At 47.7% G+C, this 25709-nt stretch overlaps 1 protein-coding gene across 2 annotated transcripts in view; it reads right to left on the bottom strand.

Moving 5' to 3' along the window:
• LOC147117339 (uncharacterized) overlaps positions 1-25709 on the bottom strand; it is a 192731-nt gene that overhangs the window by 16237 nt on the left and 150785 nt on the right. Inside the window, exon 3 of one of the 2 annotated variants that reach the window (XM_085988259.1) lies at positions 14653-14752. The exons of the other annotated variant lie outside the window; for it this stretch is intronic. The gene's annotated coding sequence lies outside the window, so the exon portion shown is untranslated. The remainder of the gene's footprint in view (positions 1-14652; positions 14753-25709) is intronic. 2 annotated transcript variants of the gene reach the window in all.

Genomic DNA, 25709 nt, shown 5'->3' with positions numbered 1-25709 from the left:
GCGCGAATTATCGCCTCCGATGGCAAACTTGGCTTTTATCGCCCCTGGAGGTGATTGGAGCGCTAAATCAAGTGCTACACACCTCTCTTAAGGCGCAAAGGCCGAGGAGCGAGGCACTACCTCAGAGCGCAGGCGCAGCGCAGGTGCTGTCAGTTAGCAATTGAACACAGACACACTGGCGCCGGTCAGTTCTTAAAGGGGAGGGTCGATCTTGCTGTCCAGCCACACCCTGCTCATTGGAGCCTTGAATCTTGGCCTGGACAGACCTGTGGCTAAATCTTGCAGGCAAGGACTATGGAGAGGGCCAGGGAGCGAGCACAGCACTTCAGCGAGCGGGCCTTGGAGGCTCTGGTTGGCGCGGTGGAGCGCAGAAGATCTATACTGTACCCAGAGAGTGGCAGGAGGCCTTTGCCACGCGAGTACAGAAGAGTGTGGAGGGAGGTGGCTCAGAGCATCTCCTCCAGGAGCATGGTGCCCAGGACCCATATCCAATGTAGAGAAAAGTTCAATGACCTCACTCGGGTCATCAGGGTGAGTGGCTTTTTTTCAAAACCTCTCCATCCCTCCATCTCAACCTCACTTTATGGCCAGAGGATCTTAAAAGCCCCAATGCCCAACACTCATCCAACACCTATGGCCCTTTCATCAAACACACACGCACATTCCACATACAGTAAGGGCTATTCAATTATGGGAGGCACATCAGGCAAGACCATGGCTGCATACAGTAAGGGCTATTCAACTATGGGAGGCACATCAGGCAAGACCATGGCTGTATATTTACTCAGACGCCGTCCTTTTTCTTGCAGACCAAGCTATCTCATAATAGGAGACAGCAGCAACAGACGGGTGGAGGGCGGACTCAGCTGTAACCCCTCAGCGCTCTTGAGGTGCGCGTCCACAGGATTGTGGCAAGCCGGGTGATCGATCCCGTCGCCACTGGAGACGCCGACCCCGTTCTGGACAGCAATGGTAAGGTCATCACCTTTTTGTCCTCTCTCCTTCCACTTGTCCCTCACAACATCAGCCTTTGACACTTTCAATCCAACTTACTAAATCGCTGCACTCATCCCTCCCTTACTGCCACCCTGTCCTCACGCTAAAGCCACTCTTGTACCTCCCTGCTTTCAGATGGTGATTCACCAGCTGAGGAGACAGGCCCTCAAGCTGCCAGTGGGAGTGAAGTTGCAGGCGAGGAGGAAGAGGAAGCCGGAGCATCAGCGCCACCCTCTCCCGAGGAAGCCCATGCCCACATTGGGAACACACCTTCCCTGGAGGGGAGCAGGGTGGAAGGGTGTGATGAGGGTGAAGCTCCAGGACCCAGCGGGCTGCAGCAATGCGATGGGGGTAGGGAAGCTTGGGGGCCTGCTCCCCGGAGGGAGAGTATGCCAGCGAGTCCTGCTGTACTGGACGCAGAGGAGGAGAGGCTCATCGCTGAAATGAACACCCAGGCAGTGGACATGCACAATGAGCTCATGGGTGCAGTGGGAAGGGTGCCCAAATCCATTGAATCATTGGCAAGGAGTGTGGAGCACTTCGCTGTAGCACAGGCGGATGCCACGCAAATGCTTAGTGCTGCAATTCAGTCACTGGCTGCCATGACCCCATCTCAGACTGCTCTCATGCAGACTCCGATTGAGGCCACGCGAGCACTGACTGCTGCCATCCTCGCTGGTTCGGACACATTTCCCCGGGGCGCTCACCGCGCTGCAGCAGGCCAGCAATCTGTGCTCCAGCAGATTGCTCCGGATGCTGAAGTGCTGCCCCGTGGGAGTGCCAGTGTGTCGGTCGAGCAGGGAGTTGCTGTCCTCTCTCAAGATGACAGCATTCCTGCTGCCACCATTGTCACTTCTCCACTGCACTTGCCACCGCCTGTAGCCCAGACTGCTGCCGCCCATGCAGAGTTGGTGCAGTCTGCAGCCGGGCCCTCCAGGCCCAGAGCTGGTCGAGGCCATCCTTCAAGGGCATCTGCAGTCTCAGGTTGTGACAATCAGCAGCCTTCCCCCAGCCTTGCTGCAGCCACTGGGATCCCATTACGGAGGAGCAGTAGGGTGGGAAGGGGGGAAGTGCGCAAGGGAAGATCACCCTCAAAGGGCAAAAAGTAGGAGGTGTGACAAAATGTTGTTCATTTTTTTATTAAAGGCAGAAAGAGGTTCAGTGTTTTGGACATTATCTCCCGGTTGCGAGAACCAGTTATGTTAATGACTGTTTTTTTGTGTTTCTTTCTATTAGTTTGTCATGCGGAAATGACACACACAGAGTTTGTAAAATAAATACGTTTTTGTATTCAAAATGTACATGTTTGGTCTTTGCAATCATTGCTGCCTTGGCCGGCTTAGGGGTTGCGGGTTGGTTTCATTCATGTTGTTCTCAATGGCAGAAGCCATTTCCTCAGCAGGGGCCTAGAAGCGGCTTGCTATCAGCCGTTGACGGGCAGCCCTTCCAGTTTCTACATTGTGTGCCTCCCCTCCCGCCTTGGTGCTGCTGATGATCATCCTCCTCATCTTCCTCCTCTTCTTCCACCTCCTCCTCTGGTGGTGCTCCAAGGCCTGGTGGCATTGGCTGGGTCCTGAGCATTGCCAGGTTATGCAGCATGCAGCACACAACAACGAAGTGGGAGACTCGCTCAGGCGAGTACTACAGGGCTCCTCCAGAATGGTCCAGACAGCGGAACTGTTGCTTGAGCACGTCGATTGTGTGCTCAACGATGTTCCTGGTAGCTTGATGGCTCTCATTGTACCACAGCTCAGCAGGGGTGTTGGGCGTACGGAGCAGTGTCATCAGCCAGGTGCACAGTGGCTAACCCTTGTCCCCGAGAAGCCAACCTCCTGGGTGATGCGGTGCATGGAAAAGTTCTGCCACAGTAGTCTGGCGCAGGATGAATGCATCGTGGCTGCTGCCAGGATAGTGGGCATTGACAGCAAGTATCAGCTCTCTGTGGTCACAGACCAACTGAACGTTTAAGGAATGGAACCCCTTTCAGTTGCGGAAATCCTCGTTATTCTTATGCGGAGCACGCAAAGCCACATGCGTGCAGTCAATGGCGCCCTGCACCATGGGGAAGCCTGCTATCCTAGCGAAGCCCATTGCGCGTTCTTGCTGCTTGTCCGGGGTCATGGGGAAAGAGATGTACTCTCGTCTCCTTTTATAGAGGGCATTTGTGACCTGACGGATGCAGCAATGCACCGCAAACTGGGAGATATTGGCGATGTCCCCAGTCGCTGATTTAAATGAGCCAGTGGCATAAAAGTTGAGAGCCACTGTTATCTTCACTGCCACCGACAGAGACGTCCTGCTCCTCAGTTGAGGCTGCAGATCTGGCTGCAGCAGGTGGCAGAGCTCAGTGACCACCTCCTTGCTGAAGCGCAGCCTTCACAAACACTGCTCCTCAGTCATATTAATGTAGGAGAATTGTTGGCGAAATACCCTGGGAGGGTAAGGTCTCCTGTACAGAGGCCTGTTGCCCTCCTCCGTCTGGCCATGATTGCCACTCTCTCTCTGCATCTCTGTGCCCTCCGAATCTGATGGCACAGGACAACGCCCCCATTCAGTGCAGCCCCCATAGTATCTTGGCAATCAAAGTAATGAAGGTCAAAAACCAAAGTACCTGCAAAGTTATGGTCAGAAGCCAAAACTACTTCAGACAGCGTTGACTCAATGCAGAAGCCACTCTTTCTCGCTCTCAAAATCTCTCTCTTTCTCTCTCTCTCAGAACGAGTGGTGCAAAAATGTCTTCCACAGAAAAAGCCAGGAAGAGGCCCCCTTTAAATAGCGCCCCCCCAGCCCCACAGTGACTGGGAAGTGTTCCAGTCTACCTGTCGTTGGTTGCGCCAGGCGGAAAGGAGGGGGGCGCCACTCAATTTCCGTTCCAGGGCGTCACAAGGGCGTTGCACGCTCGAATGACGTCAAGATCTGCGTGCGCAGGAGATTGGGCAGTATTGTTTAGCGCCGCCGCAAAATGTCCGATCAGTTCCGCGAGAGGTGCAGATATTGCCTCGCCCGGGCGCTAACAGGAGGCGCAAACCAACTGAATTTTTCCCCCAAAATGTTTAAGTAGCGCCACCTGAAAATCGTCTAGGCTGCACGCAAAATTCATCCTCACTCCCCATTAAAATGATTGCAGTCATGATTCTTGTCTAAAAACCCAAGTTCATTGGCGTTACACTGAAAAGATGGACCAATATCGGGGGCAGTCTAAACGCAAGTAATGATTGCCACAGGCTTTTTTCACGACTTAAATGGGAGGTTCACTGATGCTGCAGCACCTCATTCTCAGCATTGTTGGGTGTGCAGCTGCCTCAACAACCAAAAGAAGAAGGGCAAGGGGAAGTAGCACTTAATTACAAATCCTGATGGCAGATCGCCGCCCCAGGGAGAGAGCCCGGAGGTTTTCCAATTAAGCTTTGGAGGCATTGGTTTTAGCAGTGGAGAGAAGGCGGGTGGTCCTGTACCTGGCAACTGGCAGGAGGCCCTCACCACAAGTCTGCCGCACTATGTGGAGGGAGGTGGCACACCACATCACGGGCAGCACTGTGCTCCCCAGGACCCACACCCAGTGCAGGAAAAAGTTTAATGACCTCACACGGGTGGTCAGGCTCGCACCACATCCCCAGCACTCACCCACCAACAATCTCTCCCTAGCAACACTAACACCCACATCTCACACCTTGCACATAATGACAGCTATTCAATTATAGCAGGCACAAGGGTCATTAGTTAGTTGAATTCATGTGATATGTGTGATATGTTTGTAGATAAATTTATTAATTGTGTTTGGAATATTTTGTGGTCTCTCTCATTTCACCTTTGCGCCCAGGAGGACGCTGTGATATGGCGTGAGACAGGGGTTGTATGATGGGAATGTGGTGAGAAATGGGGTTCTGGGGTTTCATTCATGCAAATCGGAGTCTTTCAGAACAAGTGCTGTGACAAAAGTGTTTCACTTAGGCAAGGAAGCAGGTGTGAGGTCTCAGTACTCATGGAATTTTTTGCCTGCCATTTGTTCAGCCCGCTCAATTGCCGCAGTGCTCTCGCCTTGCTTTCACTGGTGAGGTCCAGGAAGCTTGGGAAACCCATGCACCCACAGTTAAAGTTGAAAACACCTTTTAAAAAGCCGTTAATTACCTCTTAACATATTTAAATTGACAACCAGCCTCTCCCGAGGGGGTTTCTCACACACAATCGAACGCGCTCCAGTTAAACGCGGATGTCGGTGGGTTGGAGCCGGCTTCCCAGCGCGCTGTCAATTTCAGCGCTTTTAACCACCCACCCACTCCCAAACCCACTCGCTCTTTGCAGTTAAAATTCCCCCCTTACTCTCTAGATTTACACAAGAATGGCCACTTGCGTGAGATGCTGGATGGTGCCTGTTGCCCCAGGGAACCATATCCCAGCAAGTCAGCACCTTCAGGAGAGGAGGGGAGAACTCAACTTGCAGAAATTCAAAAATGGATTTTTTAAATTTCTTTGTTATGGCCTCTGGTAGGAATAAGGTGTCAGTGGAAGGCAGTTCACCACTGATTTGCAGGTTTAAATGAAACAATCATTGTACAGTTAGGCCCAAAACACACATTACATTCCTCACACTTTGCAAACGGTACAAAAATGCATAGACGTTACTTGTTTGTAGTGGTACAGTGAGATTTACAAAAAAATGCTCAACCACTAAAACATTTTTATGAATACATTTACTGAGGTGATTAAGAGTATGTCAAATGTAAAGCTTTTTTTACTGAAACATTGTGAACTCATCAGCTTTCTGGACTGGATTTTGGTCCCAATCTGACAAAGCAGATTTATTGCAGCTACTGTACTGACCTCTACCTAGTGGAAGCTGAACGCCAACTCTCCGACACCTCCTCCTACCTCCACCTGGACCATGACCCCACTACCGAACATCAAACCACTGTTTCCAAGACTGTCACTGACCTCATCTCCTCTGGAGATCTTCCCCCCGCTACCACCAACCTCATAGTTCCCCAACCCCGCACAGCCCGCTTCTACCTCCTTCCCAAGATCCACAAACAGGACTGCCCTGGTAGACCCATCGTTTCAGCTTGTTCTTGCCCCACGGAACTTACCTCTTCCTATCTTGACTCTATCTTTTATCCCCTTGTCCAGTCTCTTCCCACCTACATCCGCGACTCTTCGGACGCCCTCCGCCACTTTAACAGTTTCCAGTTTCCTGGCCCCAACCGCTTCCTTTTCACCATGGACGTACAATCCCTCTACACCTCCATCCCCCACCAGGATGGCCTGAGGGCGCTCCGCTTCTTCCTTGAACAGAGGCCCGACCAGTCCCCATCCACCATCACCCTCCTCCACCTGGCTGAACTTGTTCTCACATTGAACAACTTCTCCTTTAACTCCACTCATTTCTTCCAAATCAAAGGTGTTGCCATGGGTATCCGCATGGGTCCTAGCTATGCCTGCCTTTTCGTGGGCTATGTGGAACAATCTTTGTTCCAGTCCTACTTGGATCCCCTCCCTCACCTCTTTTACCGATACATTGATGACTGTATCAGTGCTGTTTCCTGCTCTCGCCCCGAACTTGACAATTTCATTCACTTTGCCTCCAATTTCCACCCTTCCCTCACCTTCACATGGTCCATCTCTGACTCTTCCCTTCCCTTCCTCGACTTCTCCGTCTCCATCTCTGGGGATAGGTTATCGACCAATATTCACTACAAGCCCAGTGACTCCCATAGCTACCTGGACTACACTTCCTCCCACCCCGCCTCCTGTAAGGACTCTATTCCATTCTCCCAGTTTCTCCGTCTCCGCCGTATCTGCTCCAACAATGCCACCTTCCACACCAGTGCTTCAGACATGTCTTCCTTTTTCCACAACCGAGGATTCCCCTCTACCGTGGTTGACACTGCCCTCGACCGTGTCAGTTCTATCTCCCGCACTTCTGCCCTCACCCCTGCCCCTCCCTCCCGGAACCACGATAGGGTTCCCCTTGTCCTCACCTTTCACCCCACCAGCCTCCACATTCAACGGATCATCCTCCGGCATTTCCGCTACCTCCAAAGTGATCCCACCACCAAACGTATCTTCCCCTCCCCTCCCCTTTCAGCATTCTGTAGGGACCGCTCCCTCCGAGACACCCTAGTCCACTCCTCTATCACCCCAAACAGCCCTTCCCCTTCGCCTGGCACCTTCCCGTGCACGCGGAGGAGATGTAACACCTGCCCCTATACCTCCCCCCTTCCCACTGTCCAGGGCCCCAAACACCCCTTCCAGGTGAAACAGCGATTTACTTGTACTTCTCGCAATCTAGTATACTGTATTCGCTGCTCACAATGCGGTCTCCTCTACATTGGGGAGACCAAACGCAGATTGGGTGACCGCTTTGCGGAATACCTCCGTTCAGTCCGTAAGGGTGACCTCGAGCTTCCGGTCGCCTGTCATTTTAATTCACCGCTCCATTCCCACTCGGACCTCACCGTCCTTGGCCTCTTGTATTGTTCCACGGAAGCTCAACGTAAACTCGAGGAACAGCACTCTGCAGCCTTCCGGACTCAAAATCGAGTTTAACAATTTCAGATCATAACCTCGGCCCCTATTACATTTTTACTTGTAATTTTTCCACTCCTTTCCCCCCCCCGCCTTTCCTTTTGTTTCTCTCTCACACCTGGCAGCTATCTCTTGCCCTGCCAGTACACTTCACACCTAATCTCAGCCTATTACCATCTCGTCTAGCTTCGAATACCTTTTATTGTCTCTTTTACTTCTTTTGTTTCTTTTGCTTCTTTTGTCCGATCGCAGCCCTGCCTTCGATCTATTTTCTTTTCTTTCCAGCTTTGAAGAAGGGTTCGACCCGAAACATCAACTCAAATTTCTCTCCACGGATGTTGCCTGACCTGCTGAGTTTTTCCAGCATTTTCTGTTGTTGTTTCTTATAAAAGAGAGCTGGGCTCTACGGAATGAGGCCTGTGGCACAGCATGTTCTGTACAAATTGAAATGGCAGCACTCCAGTGACTGCTGGAAGTGGCTACCCTGTGGACTCAGCAGCTGTTTGAATTACTGAAATGTAGAATGCAATTGGCATCAGGAATTGCCTTTCAATAACATGCTGACAGTTCACTTCCAACTATGCATCACCACAAAAATACAGCAATATTTCCGACGTTGAAGCTGATCACATCACATCGAGGTCCCTCCCTACGTCTTTCTGGGAACGTAAGGTTTCCTGTACAAAATTTCGTTCTCTTCACAACCATGTTGCTTTTCTTTATCAAGGTGCTACAAATTCAGTATGTAGGTACGTGTAACTTTCCACATTTCTGTTATTTCATGCTTTGTCAATGTTTAAAGATACTGGCAGGATATATTTTTAGTGGAAGCCAACTAGTGTCCCATCAGTTTGCTCTGTGACACTTAGATGGCTTGTATTTTATTGCTCATCTCTCCAAACCTACTGCCCTCGCTGAAGTTTATGCAGTTTGGGTTTCAGCTCAACCCCATACCAGACTCGTAATCAAGACACAAACCAAACCAATTACTAGCAAGGGTACAGTTAAATAGACACATAAACTGCACACTTAAAGCTGTCATTTATACCACTAATAGTACCTCTTATTTATAATGATAATTATCATTTGCAAGTGTCAGAAATTGCCTCTAAATCGCTACCGTTTTTGGTTTAACTACACTTGAAATGCTGTTTTGATGCTATGAAACCGCAACGTAAAAGTCTGATTAAGAAGATATTCAGTTCTGCAAACTTCCTTTCGCCCGTCCGCCCAACTCAATCAGGAGCATCACGACTGAATTAATTCTCAGAAGGTCAGTACATCTGTGCAGATTATTTTTTTAAACTTCTGTCCCTATCTCTTGCTTGGTGTAATTTTTTTTGTCATCAGTACTGCAGTGGTTCTCACCAGCCGTCTACACTGAATACACAAGCTGTTTTGTAACAAATTGCCGCTATGGGAGGGTAGAATGCGCAACACACATATTTTATTTATAAAATAGTTATCTGTCAACCATTATGCTGTAGAAGGATTGAAAATAACATTAAAATGCAACATAAATAACTGCAATACATAGGTGATAATTAGTTTAAATTTCCACCTTACCAGCAGCATGTTATAGGCTCGCTCTATAAATAAACGTTTGTATACAAAATTAAAATCACTTACAGTATCTCATGCAGCACAGACCTCACAAGTATCCGAAAGCAAAACCCTCACCAAGGATTGAATTAAACTTCACAATTCACATAAATCACTCCACCATTGACTGAATTGAGTAAACACGTCCCTAAAGAAAAAAAGGTCACAACTTAGTACCAGACTGAGAGTCACCCGACCCTGAGAGAACAGGCCACCAGCTGGGTGTGCTTGATACTTTGCTTGCAGTGTATTCTCCCTGGGTCGGGCAGCTGAAGATTGGCTCCCAGGCTGGTCTGAAGTTGGAGCACATTAAAATGAATGGAGCCACTGGGATGCAGATGGTTCCTCCGCATCAGAAGCATCACTTGAGTGGCCTTGAGGAAAGAAATTTCAGAGTTTACTTTAAAACTCTGAGAAATGCCTTATAATGATGTGTTTTTTACACACACACTGTGACAGCACTTTAAACCAGAAATACTCTCTATGGACACCCCGCCCCACTCTCCACAACCAGCTTTAAACCAGAAATACTCTCTATGGACACCTCGCCCCCCCCCCCCCACTCTCCACAACCAGCTTTAAACCAGAAATACTCTCTATGGACACCTCGCACCCCCCCTCTCCACCCCACTCTCCACAACCAGCTTTAAACCAGAAATACTCTCTATGGACACCTCGCACCCACCCCCCCCCACTCTCCACAACCAGCTTTAAAGCAGAAATACTCTCTGTGGACACCTCGCCCCCCCACCACCCCACTCTCCACAACCAGCTTTAAACCAGAAATACTCTCTATGGACACCTCGCCCCCCCCACTCTCCACAACCAGCTTTAAACCAGAAATACTCTCTATGGACACCTCGCCCCCCCCCCCCACCCCCGCCATTCTCCACAACCAGCTTTAAACCAGGAAATTATGCAATCAAACATACATTTTGCCAGATGTTTTTGTTAATAAACTAAGGAATTTGGACTACCATAAAACAGCAATATTTGATTTTACTTTTACCATTTAAAATGAATAAATTGTTAAATTATATTTATCCCATTCTTCAATAGATTCCTTCTGGTCACAATCTAAACCATAGATTCTCCTTAACTTGCAGTCCAGGATAATCTAAGACTGGGCAGAATGAGGTGCAGCTCTGCAGGGAAGTTCTGGTCCTATTTGCTTTCCTGTCCTTTGAGATGGAAAGCTCCACTATCACTAAGTGTTGCAACTAGCAGCCTGGCTGGTAGCTACTAAAATAGATTAAACAGTAAAAGAACCCCATCTGAGCTGCTCTTTTACACTTCCCATCTTAAATAATGATATGGTTCAAAATGATAGAATTAATTCAGGGCACCCCATTTTTCTGTACACCAACATTGGCACTGACTTAGAGAAAGTGATGAGTTGAATCAAACTATAGATAAGTCCTTTATCTCACAACAAAACAGTAGTAAAACTGCCTATGAAGCCAATATTGACTGTAGCAATGCATGGCTCTGTACAACTCATTTGTGACCATGTGAGCCAATAGCTCATCCTTAATGGCTGTAATTGTGGCCTGCACAATATGTCCCTCAGTCTTGAACTCTCTTTGAACCATAAGGCTTGTACTTACCTAGGGCCAGTAGTAACCTCTGTATGAGCGTTGATCAGTGAAAACTGCACTGATTGTATGAGCCAGCCTCGAAACTGGAGCAAATATGTGCTACATTTGTTCCTTATGTGTGCCCTTACCACACATCTACGCCAGCTGCTTTAGTTTCCATGCAACATGTGGGACTCCCAAATCTAGATGCCCTGGATGTCAAGGAGCATACAGGGTAGGATATGGGGAAAAAAACGAAACTTTTATCAGATACCGAGAGCTAAATACCTAGCGGCCTAGAAGAGTATAGAAAGTGCAGGGGTGAAATTAAAAAGGAAATTCGGAAAGCAAAGAGAGGGCATGTAAATTATTGGCAAGTAAAATCAAGGAAAGCCCAAAGGTGTTTTATAAATACATAGAGAGCAAGAGAATAACTAAAGAAAGAGCAAGGCCTATGTGGAGGTGGAAGACGTGGGTATGGTTCTCAATTAATAATTTGCATCTGTCTTCACAGGAGAGAGGGACGGTGCAGACATTGTAGTTAAGGAGGAGGAGTATGAAATATTAGATGGGATAATCATAGGGAGAAAGGAAGTATTAAGAGGTTTAGCATCTTTGAAAGTAGATAAATCGCCAGGCCTGGATGAAATGTAACCCAGGCTGTTAAGAGAAGCAAGGCAGGAAATAGCAGAGGCTCTGACCATCATTTTCCAATCCTCTGGCTGCAGGCGTGGTGCCAGAGGACTGCTAACATTGTGCCATTGTTTAAAAAGGGAGAAAGGGATGGACCAAGTAATTACAGGCCAGTCAGCCTAACCTCGGTGGTGGGAAATTATTGGAAAAAATTCTGAAGGACACTATTAATTGTTATTTAGAAAGGCACGGATTAATAAAGGAGTGTCAGTATGGATTTGTTAAGGAAAGGTCATGTCTAATTAACTTGATTGAATTTTTTGAGAAGATAATGAGGAGGGTCGATGTAGTCTACAGGAAACTTTTTTTTATCCGGCACCGATGGGACCGACGTGGTGCCGGTTCATCAAAAATTCCGGATAACCGAAAGCTATAGTAAAAGATGCGGAGCTGAGAGCTCCGTATAAAGCAACAAACCCTGTTGCTTAGCAACAGGTTCAGAACAATGGCCACAAGTTCCAAGCGTCTCTGTAGCTTAGCAACAGCTGCAGCCACACCCTTGCACAGCAACAGATCGGAAGGCAAGTAATAAAACTTAGCTGAACCTACTCCTGAATTTTGCCGGTTAACCGAGATTTCCGGTTATTTAGGTGCCGGTAAATCGAAAGTTTCCTGTATATGGATTTTAGCAAGGCCTTTGACAAGGTCCCACATGGCAGATTGGTCAAAAAAGTAAAAGCTCATGGGATCCAAGGGAAAGTGGCAAGTTGGATCCAAAATTAGCTCAGTTGCAGGAAGCAAAGAGTAGTGGTCGACGGGTGCTTTTGTGACTGGAAGGCTGTTTCCAGTGGGGTTCCACAGGGATCAGTACTAGGTCCCTTGCTTTTTGTGGTATATATCAATGATTTAGACTTCAATGTGGGGGGCATAATTAAGAAGTTTGCAGATGATACAAAAATTGGCCATGTGGTTGATAATGAGGAAGAAAGCTGTAGGCTGCAGGAGATATCAATGGACTGGTCAGGTGGGCAGAAAAGTGGCAAATGGAATTCAATCTGAGGAAGTGTGAGGTATTGCATTTGGGGTGGGCTAACAAGGCAAGGGAATACACAATAAATGGTACGATACTGAGAAATGTAGAGGAACAGAGGGACCTTGGAGTGCATGTCCACAGATCCCTGAAAGTAACAGGACAGGTAGATAAGGTGGTTAAGAAGGCTTACGGGATACTTTCCTTTATTAGCTGAGGCATAGAATATAAGATCAGAGAGGTTATGCTAGAATTGAACAAAGGAGCTGAATTCCAGAGGTGAGGTGAGAGTGACTGCCCTTGACATCAAGGCAGCATTTGACCGAGTCTGGCATCAAGGAGCCCTAGTAAAACTGAAGTCAATGGGAATCAGGGGGAAAACGCTCCACTAGCTGGAGTCATACCTAGCACAAAGGAAGATGGTTGTAGTGGTTGAAGGTCAATCATCACAGCCCCAGGACATCGCTGCAGGAGTTCCTCAGGGTAGTGTCCTAGGCTCAACCATCTTCAGCTGCTTCATCAATGACGTTCCCTCCAACATAAGGTCAGAAACGGGGATGTTTGCTGATGACTGCACAGTGTTCAGCGCCATTCACAACTCCACAGATAATGAAGCAGTCCATGCCCGCGTTCAACAAGACCTGGACGACGTTCAGGCTTGGGCTGATAAGTGGCAGGTAACATTCGCACCACACAAGTGCCAGGCAATGACTATCTCCAACAAGCGAGAGTCTAACCACCTCCCCTTGACATTCAATGTCATTACCATCGCCGAATCCTCCACTATCAACATCCTGGAGGTCTCCATTAACCAGAAACTTAACTGGACCAGCCACATAAATAATGTGGCAATAAGAGCAGGTCAGAGGCTGGGTATTCTGCGGCGAGTGTCTCACCTCCTGACTCCCCAAAGCCTTTCCACCATCTACAAAGCACAAGTCAGGAATGTGATGGAATTATCTCCACTTGCCTGGATGAGTGCAGCTCCAACAACACTCAAGTAGCTCGACACCATCCAGGACAAAGCAGCCCGCTTGATTGGCTCCCCATCCACCACCTTAAACATTCACTCCCTCCACCACCAGCACACTGTGGCTGCAGTGTGTACCAACAAGATGCACTTCAGCAACTCGCTAAAGTTTCTTCAGCAGCACCTCCCAAACCCACAACCTCTTCCACCAAGAAGGACTCAGGCAGCAGGTGCATGGGAACACCACCACCTCCAAGTTCCCCTCCAAGCCACACACCATCCTGACTTGGAAATATATCGCTGTTCCTTCATCATCGCTGGGTGAAAATCCTGGAACTCCCTCCCTAACAGCACTGTGAGAGTACCTTCACTACACGGACTGCAGCGGCTCACTACCATCTTCTCAAGGACAATTGGGATGGGCAATAAATGCTGGCCTTGCCAGCAACATCCACGAATGAATTTAAAAAGTCCTAAATTATATAGTTGACAATGTCAATCTTCGTTTATATCCAGGTTTGAGTTTTTCTCTGTCTTAGCCATTTGCATATAGCATTGTGGTTTTATTGTTATTTCAAAATAATTTAAATGGCACAACATATCTGAGCATGTGAAGACAGCGTGGTTTCTTGTCTGTTTAAATTAAATGGAAGACGTTGTTTATTGACACACGTTTTCTTGTTTTATGGTTTTTGATATAAATCTGCCACTCCCATTTTTTGGTTAGAAACTAGACATTTTGAACAAGCTTGGGCAACTCTGCTGCTTGACAGCCACCTTGGCATCATTAGCACAACATATTTTGTGAGGTAACTTGCTCCTCAATTATTTGGAGGGCAAGCAAACAACATGAAATGTTAGCAACAGCCTTGTGTGACTTGGCATCTTTCCTTGGGCTGCTCCTACTGCTGCATAAATCCTCCCAGTTGGATACAACATAAACTGTGTCCCCAGAATATGAGCACTGCTTCCCAAGCAAATGAAAGGACAGCAAGAAGCCTTGTCAGACCTGTTATATTAATACTTTTCATTTAGCAACTAAGGCTTGATGCCATTAGTAGAAAATTACTATTAAGTACCAATAGATTCTCAAAAAATCAATAGCACACCTCTGAAAGTATGGAAGTTTTTTTTTATAACATCTTAAATGTAATCAAGACTGAACTGGGTTGACAAGATAAGTCAAGTAGATAAAGAGAAGCTGATTGTACTGGGAATTGAAAGAAACAGTCATTCAAAATGGAATTTTGCAAAGCACAGTAAATCAGTTTTTCCAAAAATGTCAAGGGCAGTAATATATATGAAAGAAAGATATGTCTTACTTTGCTCCAATGATGAGCTCTTTTTGGCTGGGGTCAAAGGTCAGCTGTGAATAGTCCGTTACATCTGCAGCTGTAAATTTATGTAGCCAAGGCGCAATGTCTGAGAAGAAAGTAGAAATATCCTTAACCTAGCTGGCAACAGATTACATAGGTGGCGATCAATAGAATGCTGTCAATATCTGTAATTGAAATGCAGTGAACTCGATTAATTAAACCTGACAAGGGGGCCTTTGAAATCGAGACTTGTCATTAAATGTGCCAGAACTGTGCCCTAGGTTTATATCAATCTGTCACTGAAGTGTTTGTCCTGACAGAATTACATCAAAATTATCACCCAGGCGCCAGCTCCATGAAACCCCTAGGGACTAAATTAAAGCTCAGTGGGACAGATGAAAGATAATTTCCAGATGTACTACAGTTTCTCTAAAATTCAACTGACAAGATTAAAAGTCTATTTTTTAATCTTACCAGTTTCATTATTTCAGAATCAATCTCAAAATCTCTGTGTTCTTTGAAAATGTTCCTGCCATTTTTGGCAGGATTGTCAGAAAGTCACTAGTTGGTTGATTTTCAGGTCTTCTTAAATTACCAGCTAGACCCACTTGAGAAGATAACACTGTGGCTTTGAAAGACAAATGTACCTTTTCTGCTTTGTAAACCCTCTGTGAATTTAATTTCTAGCATTACTGTTTGAACTGGTAATAAACACACATTTTAACAACAAATATACTGGCAGCAAGTACAATAGATCTGTAAACAGCAGAGTTCTGCCACTTACTTCTTAAATGCTTTCAGCAGAGCGCGACTTCAAACATAAGACTATTTACACTTCAGCTGAATTGCTGTAGACAAAGTTGGGTTTTTTCTTAGCAAGACATATTTTTGCAATTAAACTGAGGCTCCAAGTGAATCTGTCACCCTTCAAGTTTCCTGCTGATTCTGAGCCCAATTTTTGGCTTGTGTGGGAAATGGTCGGGTTTCCCCGAATGTGGGGTTTCTGACACACAAAAAAATGTGTCAGCCAGCTCCACGCAATTTGCCCTCAAGTGGCCAATTAATTCCCAGCATGTGGGCAGCCTTGCTAATTGTCCAATTCGTGTCAGAAAGCCCCACAGTATGATGTCATCATTCGTGGTGCTTTCAAAGTGTCCAGCAAGCTTCTCCACCTCTGCAGGCTTCTCAACCACTCTTGCACAATGGCAGAGGAACCTGCACCAGCTGCTGCCAACGGCAGGGGCCGAGCTGCAGCCAAATTCAACGAGACCTCCCAAAGAGTCCACGGCTGCCTGGATGGAGGTGGCAGCAGAGGTAAACTCTCTGGGTGTCACCCGTCGCACCTGGCTGCAGTGCAGGAAGCGCTTCCATGACCTTCACCGCACAGGGAAAGCAAGTATGAAGTTTCCATCACCCTCAACCTCATCCCCATTGTCTTTCCCCAACAGCACTTAGCTTCAGCAATCTCTTCTTCCACATCCCACTTCACAGTCACATCCATGCACCCTTACCCATTCCGTCTCTCTCTATGCTCACATTCACAGAACTATTCCACCATCCAGTCTTGTAAATAGTTTTAATGCCATCATTTTCCTGTACATAAACAATCTGGTGCCAGCTGCTGCAGTTATGGCGTCTGTCATTTGGCGAATGGGGATGTCACATAGAGGCCTTAGGATTACTTGCAGATGACTGCAAGCTGGTCAAAGTTGTTGGAAAGTACAGGCATGGGCCACTGTCCATGGTCAGTTAAGAAGCAGTGAGGCTGCAGTGTTTGATGTACCAGGCTACGCAAATCTGCCCAGGATGAGTGCGTTCCTTGCATTCCGCCCAGCAATGTTCTCGCGCACTGGTGCCGCTGGTTGGCGGGCCTCTGCAGGATGCTCGTTTCTGTCCTCCTCCTCCTCCTCCTCCTCCTCAGCATCATCCTCATCCGAGGCGGCTCTGTGAGGAGCCTCTTGGTCCCGCGGAATCGGCAAACCACGACGCTGTGACATGTTGTGAAGCACACAGCATACCACAACGATTTTGGAGACCCTGGCTGACGAGTACTGTAGGGCTCCACCTGATCTATCGAGGCATCTGAAGCGCATCTTCAGCAATCCGATGGTTTGCTCGATAATGCATCTGGTGGTAATGTGGCTGGAGTTGTAGCACTCCTCAGCTTCACTGGCTGGTCTCCTCAACGGCGTCATTAGCCAAGAGCGCAGGGGATATCCCTTGTCTCCAAGTGGCCATCCTTGAAGTTCGTTTGGCGGACTGAATAGCGGAGGCACAGTAGACTGGCGCAGTATGAAGGAGTCATGGCAGCTGCCAGGGAACCTGGCACAAACATGCAAAATCACCTTCTTGTGGTCACACACCAGCTGAACGTTAAGGGAGTGGAAGCCCTTGCGGTTGACAAAAACTCCTGGATTGCGGTGGTGTGCCCTAAGGGCCACATGTGTGCAGTCAATGACATCCTGCACCCTTGGAAAGTCTGCCAGCTGAGCGAATCCACGCGCTCACGCCCTCACACTTGCGCGATCCCTGGTGAAATGGATGTGATTGTGCGCGATGGCAAAGAGGGATCGGTTACCTGCGTGATGCATGTGTGTGCGGCAGCCTGGCAGATGCCGCTGATGTCTGCTGCTGATCCCTGGAAGGAGCCTGAGGCATAAAAGTTGAGTGCGGTGGTGACTTTGATGGCCACTGGCAAGTAGTGTGAACCTGTTGCTCTGGGCTCCAGGTCTTGCCGCAGCATTGCGCAGATGTCAGTCACAACCTCTCGCGAAAGTCGGAGCCGCCTCTGGCACTGCTGCTCAGTCATGTTGAGGTAGCTGACCCTGTGTCTGTACACCCTGTTTGGGGGGTATCTCCTGCGCCGACGGCCTTCCATGCGCTGACCCCTTCTGGCCTGTGCTGCCTCAGGTGGGTGAGCCACAGCCTGCCGCTCCTGCTGGTGTTGCTGTTGCTGGAGTTGCTCCAGCCTCCTCTGCTGTTGGAGATCCTCTAATGCCAGGAAGGGAAGGTACCAAAGGCCTCCCATGCTTCTGGCAGATGCCTCCGTTGAGGAGGCGCTGAGTTAGGGTGGTGAGAGGGGCTTCCCAGGAGCTCACACTGGAGAAGTGTGTGAGGCTCCAACCTTCCACAGCTGTGCCTAAGCCTTCAAAAAGTTCCCCCAAGCCTTCATCAACAAGGTCCTGCAGCCTGCAAATGCTGCCTGTTTAAATCTCTTCAGTCCTCATTGACCTGCAGCTGCAAGCAAGCAAGCCAACTGTTTTCACGCCAGCTCTCATCAGCGGAGTTCCCCGCAGGCGTGTTTCACATGGGGAAAGCCCCAAAATCGCAACGGCCCCTCAAAATCTACTTAAACAAGGTAATAATTGGTGATTTGTGTTCCAATGGGCAGTCCCGCCAGCGGCGGGCGGGACTGAAGCGGGTCGCGGAGAAATGACGGTCCGAAAGTCGGATAGGGCGGGGAATCAGGCAGGGGGGGGGGGTCGCGAACCGCTTTTTCGGCGATTTTCGGCCCCTGGCCGCCTGGAAAGCCGCCCAACGGCTGGCAGAAAATCGGGGCCTCTGTGTCACTAGGTTCATTAAATTTCTTGCTTGAAAAGGAAGACCTCACTCTCATCCCAGGGGTCCATCACTTTTTTTTAGTAGCTGACACTGGTTGTTTAGTGTTCATTTCATACTTGACTCTCTGGGCAATGCCTGAAATTTTGCCTCAAACTCCCAGGTTTCCTATATTGCCCCAGAACAAACTTTCTCACTTGATCTTTGTTAAAATACCAGAAAAAAAACAATGACTTTATCAGCTATTAATGAGAGCCACTGACAAATATCTTTATTTCCAAAACTTGGAAAAGCAGAATTGCCAGTAACTGATTGCAGAATACAGTATCAAAATACAGTTTTCTTCCAATATTTCACCTTTGGAAATCTGAAGTGAAGAGTTGGTAGTTCAAAGAAGATACAGGGGAAAAAATGAGAGATAGAAACCCTAACTCTGCTTCAATCAATCTTTCAACCCCAGGGATCCTACTGGCAGGAGCAAAATGACAAGTGAAGAAACAGAAGCCAACTCTAACTCTATAATTTTAATGCATGATCTTTATAGAGATGAACAGCCATGTTGGCTCTAGTCAGGTCACTCCGTAGAGCACAAACATGACTTCAAAACAAAGAGAAAACAGTGTTTTGGCAGAATTTCAGAATATCGAGACATTTGATTGAAAAGAAATATTAAGAATAAAAGAATCAATTGACTGCAAAGTTAGAATTGAGAATAAAGTTTTGAGTTATGCCTGGATTTTCTTCTGCTATCCCACCTCAAATAAAGCAGGAGAACAGTGGAAACAGTGGGAGAATTAGGCAGTGGCCACTTCCCCAACCGAGCCTTGATATTTCTCCCGCACCCTTTCTGGGTTGGCTGACAGACACCCCTTCCCTGCCCACCACATGTAAATTATGGTAGGGTCACGGGACACAGAAAGCTGCCCCATTTCCCAGCCTACTGCCCATGCTACTGCTACCCCCTCAACAGGTGGGGGCAGGCGGGGGTGGGGTGGGAGGAGGTGGTGGGGTGGCGGTAATCCCTGGGGAAGTGATGAAAGGCTCCCTGGTGTCGTACTGTGGGAGAGAGGGCCCCATAGTGGCCACCTTACCCTCCCATTAAGCCACTTACCTTACCTATGTTAAACTCTGGCTCAGCCTGAGGCCTAACAGTAAAATATTGTTCTGATCTTCATGGCTCTGAGTCCCCTTTAAACTGGCTTCTGGTTCTTTGGGTGTTGCACTAGAACTTCCCTCATTGGCAGCAGCGGGATCTCGCTTGCTGGTGGGGATCATACTGGGAGCCCACCCTGTGTACATAAATAGCCCTGGCTCAGGCAGGTGGCCCAGGGACACGGGCTGCAGGCCAGTGTGTCAAAGTTACTTAAATGTGGTTAGAGGCTAGCTATGAATTTTATTAACGGAATTGTAATTTAAAATGTTTGCACCTAGACATTAAGATTAATCTGTACATTTTTCATAACACGATTACAAATTAAATATGATTTTCATAAGCAGGTTACTTTATGATTGTCCTTTTCTCTTATACACCAAACATTTTTCAACTTGCCAAAACAGTGTGAATGTTTGTTCATCAGTTAACTGATTTTCACATCTGGGTTTGGTACAAATGGAGGGCCTAAATGCCTGGGATTAGCATGTGACAAGTGAGCAAATGGGGTGAGGAGAGGGAAGTATTAGAATGAGGGAATACAATGGAAAATTTAAAATAAACTGAGTTTTATTTGCCAATTTTTACGCTCCCTGCCGCTCCTCTTCTGAAAGCAGCGACAGCTTGCTAAGCTACAGTTTCACAGTTAATTATCCTTTGGTGTCTCAGACAAATAGCCATTATTCAGGTGTGAGCTTTGATAATGAGTGCTGGCATGCTATTCATCCTGGGTATTGTAGTGTCCGCGTATCAATAATACACGGACTGCAGGAGAACAATAATAACAGGTATTTACTGAACAGAGGGTAAGCTTAAACTGAAAGTACAGAAACCTGCTATGGCTTTATATACAGGTGTGGTCACTGCCGGTACTACAGTATAAAGTCAGTTCTCTCTTAAAGGTACATACACAACAATTCCTCCCCTTTTAGATAAACAGTACATAACATTCATTTAACAATTACAATTTTCTCTGTACTATATACATCAACTGAAATAATCATTTATAAGTTCAGTCTTTGAGGAGGCTTCCTGATCCTGACTGGATAGCGCCTTTCTCGAGTATCCTGTTCTTGCGGCGGAGTCGATTCTGGCTCATTGTCATTGGTTGGTTCGTCAGCTTCCAATACGTCCACTGTGTACATTAGTGGTCCCTGCTGTGTGCATATCGTTCCTGGCTGCCATTTTTCTGTTCGGTAGTCGCGGGCCAAGACTGGTTGCCCTATCTTGAAGCTCCTGGTTGGCTTCTCATTGATGTGCTGGAATTGCTTATCCTCAACATCTCGTCTTATGTTTGGTTTGAGCAAATCCAGGCGACATCTTAGCCTTCAGTTGAAGAACATTATGGCTGGAGCTTGGTTGGTGACTGCATGTGTCGCATTCCAGTAAGCAAACAAGAAATTATCCACCTTGTGTTGTAGTGGTATGTCGTCGTTATACATCGCCTTTATTGCCTTTTTAAAGGTCTGAACAAACCTCTCAGCCAATCCATTTGTAGCTGGATGATATGGGGCAGATGTGTAATGTTTCACCCCATTATTCCTCAGAAACTTCCGGAAATCCTCGGACACAAACTGTGGCCCATTGTCGGAGCAAATCTGTTCTGGCAAGCCATTCCTGGCGAAGATGGTCCGTAGGACTGCAATAGTTTTCTCCGTGGTGGTGGAGGACATTTTGATGACCTCTGGCCATTTCGAATGGGCATCCACGGCGATTAGAAACATTGAGTCCATAAATGTACCAGCAAAATCAATGTGTACCCGTTGCCATGGAGATGAGGGCCACTCCCATGGGTGTAGCGGGGCCTGTGGTGGAGCGTTTTGGACCTTCTGGCATCCGGTGCATCTCTTGGTCATATCCTCGATTTCGTTATCGATTCCCGGCCACCACACAAACGCCCTGGCTAGGCTCTTCATTTTTACCCCTCCCAGATGACCCTCATGAAGCTCATTGAGCACTCTATCTCTCAACTTGGGTGGAATTACCACTCGGGATCCACACATCAAGGTCCCCCAGCACACTGACAGCTGTTCCCTCCTTGGCGAGAATGCTGGCAACAGTGAGTTGCCATGTGCTGGCCATCCCTTCACCGTCAAATCATAGACCCGAGAGAGTGTCGGGTCATTTCGGGTTTCCTTCTCTATACTTGAGTTTGTAACAGGTAGACATTCGACTATGGTCGAATGGAATATCTCAACAGGGTCCACTGCAGGTGCTTCCTCCACCGTAGGCAACGGTAGGCACTACAGCCCATCAGCATTTCCATGCTGTTTCGTACCCTTGTACTCTATGTCGTACTGATGTGCCCCTAGAAAAAGTGACCATCTTTGCAGCCGTTGCGCCGTCATCACCAGAACGCCCTTCTTTGGGTTAAAAATGGAGACCAGAGGTTGATGATCAGTCAGTAGGGTGAATTTCTGCCTGTGCAGATAGTGATTGAACTTCTTCACTCCCCACACTAAGCTGAGGGCCTCCCTGTCAATCTGGGCGTAGTTACGCTCGGCTGAGGTTAACGAGCGCGACACAAAGGCTATTGTCCTCTCTGAACCGTCAAGGAATTTGTGTGACAGCACCGCTCCAATGCCGTAGGGAGACGCATCACATGCCAACCGAATCGGTAGTGTTGGATTGTAGTGGGCCAATACTTCTTTTGACGTGATTAGGCATTTACATTTCTGAAAGGCACGCTTACACTCATCACTCCATTTCCATGTTACTCCAGTTTGCAGCAGGGCGTTCAGTGGGTGTAGAATTGTAGATAAATTCGGCAAGAACTTATGGTAGTAGTTCACCAACCCGAGGAACGACCTCCATTGCGACACATTTTCCGATGCTGGAGCCTTGACTACTGCCTCAATCTTGTCTGGGGACTTATGCAACCCTTCCTCATCAATCATGTGGCCACAATACGAGACTTGTCTCCTGAAGAACTTGCATTTGGGGCGGTTGGCTCGTAGCCCATATTCTTGTAATCTAGTGAGCACCTGCTCCAGGTTGGCAAGGTGTTCACTGTAATTTTCGCCCGTAACCAGTATATCGTCCAAATAACACTGGGTCCCCGGGATCCCCTGCAGGACCTGTTCCATCGCCCTCTGCCAAATAGCCGGGGCTGATGCTACCCTGAATACCAGTTGGTTGTACTGGTAAAGACCTTTGTGAGTGTTTATCGTGAGGTATTTCCTAGATGCTTCTTCCACCTCCATTTGTAGATACGCTTGGGCCAGATCAATCTTCGTAAAGCGTTTCCCTCCAGATAGTGAGGTGAAAATATCTTCTATCCGTGGAAGTGGATATTGTACTGTGTGCAGGACTGGGTTCACAGTTACCTTGAAGTCCCCACAGATGCGAACCTTCTTCGGCTCCCCAGGTGTGCTGCTCAATGATTTCTTCATTACAGGAACGATGGGTGTGGTCCACTCGCTCCAGTCCACCTTGGACAGCACACCCGAATGCTCCAGACTCTCCAGCTCTGCTTCAACGGCTGGGCGGATCGCGTACGGTACCGGTCTGGCCTTAAAACATTTTGGGTTTGCGTTATCTTTGATTTTTATCGTTGCCGTTACTCCTTTTAGAGTCCCAAGTCCTTGTTGGAACACCTCTTTCGCGTCAGTTAGAATTTTTGACAGTCGTCCAGGTGTGACGTCGTCATCCTTTTTGTCAGTCACAGTTAGCGCCTGAATGGAATGCCAATCCAATTGTATTTTTTGGATCCATTCACATCCCAATAATGGTGGTCCTCCATCTTGTAGTATATATAGATACAGTTTCTGTGTTTCCTTGCCGTTGTATTTAACTGGCACCCTTATTTTTCCTCTGGGGTAGACCTTTTGCCCCGTGTATGTCTTCAATACAATGGGCGTGTCCTTCAAGGGTATGTGTGAGAATAGCCGCTCATAGTCTCGTCGATTCATGACAGTTACGGCTGATCCTGTGTCCAATTGCATCTTTACTTGGGACCCTGCTACCATGAGGGTGACCCAAATGGTTCGGTGATCCTCCTTTGCGATCACGTTGTGTAACTTTAGACAACTTAGTCTCCTGCTCCCGGAGTCATTATCACTCTCCTGACCTTCTGAACTACCATCTGTCATTTTTTTTACTTTCTTGTACTTTTCCTTAGTAGTTCTTTTAGTGTTGGTTTTCTTTCCCGACCTGCAGACTCTTGCTATGTGTCCCATTTTCCCACATTGCCTGCATACTTTGTCCTTAAACCAGCAGTCCTTCTGATCATGGGTTGTTCTGCCGCAGCGATAGCACTTTTCTGCTGCATACGCCATTTCGTTAGCACTGTATTCTTGTGGTTTCTGTTGTATTTCCGCAGCGCCCCGTGCTGCTGCTTCGTAGGATACTGCCGCGCTGAAAGCCTGTTCTAGCATCAAGTACTTTTCCGAAAGTAGTCGTTTCTGGGTTCCTTCACTCTGGAGCCCGCAGACAAACTTATCCCTTATGGTGTCTGCCAGTCCTGCTCCGAACTAGCAGTGCTTCGATAACTTGTGCAGTTCCGTAAGATAGTCAGCATTGCTCTCATCTTTGTGCTGGTTTCTTTTATGGAACTTGAATCTTTCTGCTATCAGCAGCGGTGTAGGGTTTAGGTGTTCCTGTAAGGTATTAACAATCTCTTCAAAACTTTTCTCCATTGGTTTAGCTGGGGTAATTAAATTCCGCAATAGGCCGTACGTTCTCGCGCCCATCAAATTTAATAATACCGACGCCTTCTTTCCACCGGCCACCTCATTTGCCTTGCAGTACACTTCAATTCTTTCCACATACGTGGTCCAGTCTTCTACCTCGTTGTTGAAAGCAGTGATACTGCCACTCTTCGGCATCTTGGGTGGTTTAAAATGGCGCATCCCGCGCTTTTTCTTCTTCCCCAATGGATTAAAATGGCGCCTCCCGCGCTTTTCCTTCTTCCCCAATGGAATAAAAAGGCGCCTCCCACGCATTTCCTTCTTCCCCTTGCTGCCACGCTGCTCCTAGCGTTCTACAGGATAATGGCGGCGACCCGCGGCTTCGGCGCGTCTCACTTTTCCTTCCCCTCGTTTTATTTTCTCTACGCTGCCCGGTTCTTGAGCACCGACTGTGCCCTGTGCGCTCCACCCTCTCTCTCTCTCTTTTCCTCCCGACGACGCTGCATGGCCCCTTTGCAGTGCCGCTCGATCGAGCTCGAGCCCACCGCAGTCCAGAAGGGTCAGCGCACTACCTGCTACCAGCACGATTTGCTGGAACACCTTGACTGGGGAGCCAAGCCCAGCTCTTCACAGCCTCCTCTGCAATTCTCCGAACTCAGATGGATCCCTGGGTGGTTGCCCGCAGTCGACGCCCATTGCTCTGACTTCGACCTCCAAGAAGCTTCTTTTCAGGGAAAGATCCCCGTGAGGTGATGCAGTACTTCAGGTGAGTTCGAACCTGCTCGTCGCCAGTGTCCGCGTATCAATAATACACGGACTGCAGGAGAACAATAATAACAGGTATTTACTGAACAGAGGGTAAGCTTAAACTGAAAGTAAAGAAGCCTGCTATGGCTTTATATACAGGTGTGGTCACTGCCGGTACTACAGTATAAAGTCAGTTCTCTCTTAAAGGTACATACACAAGAGGTATCGTCACAGGCAAGCCTGTATCTGTCCTCAGCAAACTACTACCAACCCGCACTTTAGGCTGAGATCACTAATGGCAATTAAAAGCAGGAATTCTGTCTGACTTTTGTAAAGTCTGCGCCTCAATAATACACGTACTTCGGGAGAACAGTTTAACAGGTACTTTACTGAACAAGAGGCAGCTTGAAACTGAAGCTACAGAAGCCTGCTAGGGCCTTTTATACAGGGGTGGTCACTGCCGGTACTGCAGTCTAAGACAAGTTGTTCCCTTAAAGGTACATACACAACAATTCCTCCCCTTTTAGATAAACAGTACATAACATTCATTTAACAACTAAATAATAACTAATTACAATTACAATTTTCTAAGTAATATATACATCAACTGAAATAGTCATTTATAAGTTCAGTCTTTGAGGAGGCTTCCTGATCCGGACTGGATAGCGCCCTTCTCGAGTATCCTGTTCTGGCGGTGGAGTCAATTCTGGCTCATTGTCATTGGTTGGTTCGTCAGCTTCCAATACCCCTGCTTCTGAGGTAGACGCAATCTGTGCTTCGGGCTCATTACCAGGTGCACATGCTTGTGGTACAGGTTTGGCTTGTTCCTGTGACTCTAGAATCTGGTCAGCATGGCGTCTCACGATGCTCTCTCCAACATCCACTGTGTACATTAGTGGTCCCTGCTGTGTGCATATCGTGCCTGGCTGCCATTTTTCTGTTTGGTAGTCACGGGCCAAGACTGGTTGCCCTATCTTGAA

The sequence above is a fragment of the Somniosus microcephalus genome, chromosome 5 (assembly GCF_052327205.1).
Source record: "Somniosus microcephalus isolate GS21.2 chromosome 5, FLI_Smic_1.0, whole genome shotgun sequence".
Classification (NCBI taxonomy): domain Eukaryota; kingdom Metazoa; phylum Chordata; class Chondrichthyes; order Squaliformes; family Somniosidae; genus Somniosus; species Somniosus microcephalus.
Note: the sequence above shows the minus strand (reverse complement) of the source record. Positions and strands in the feature narration are given on the sequence as shown.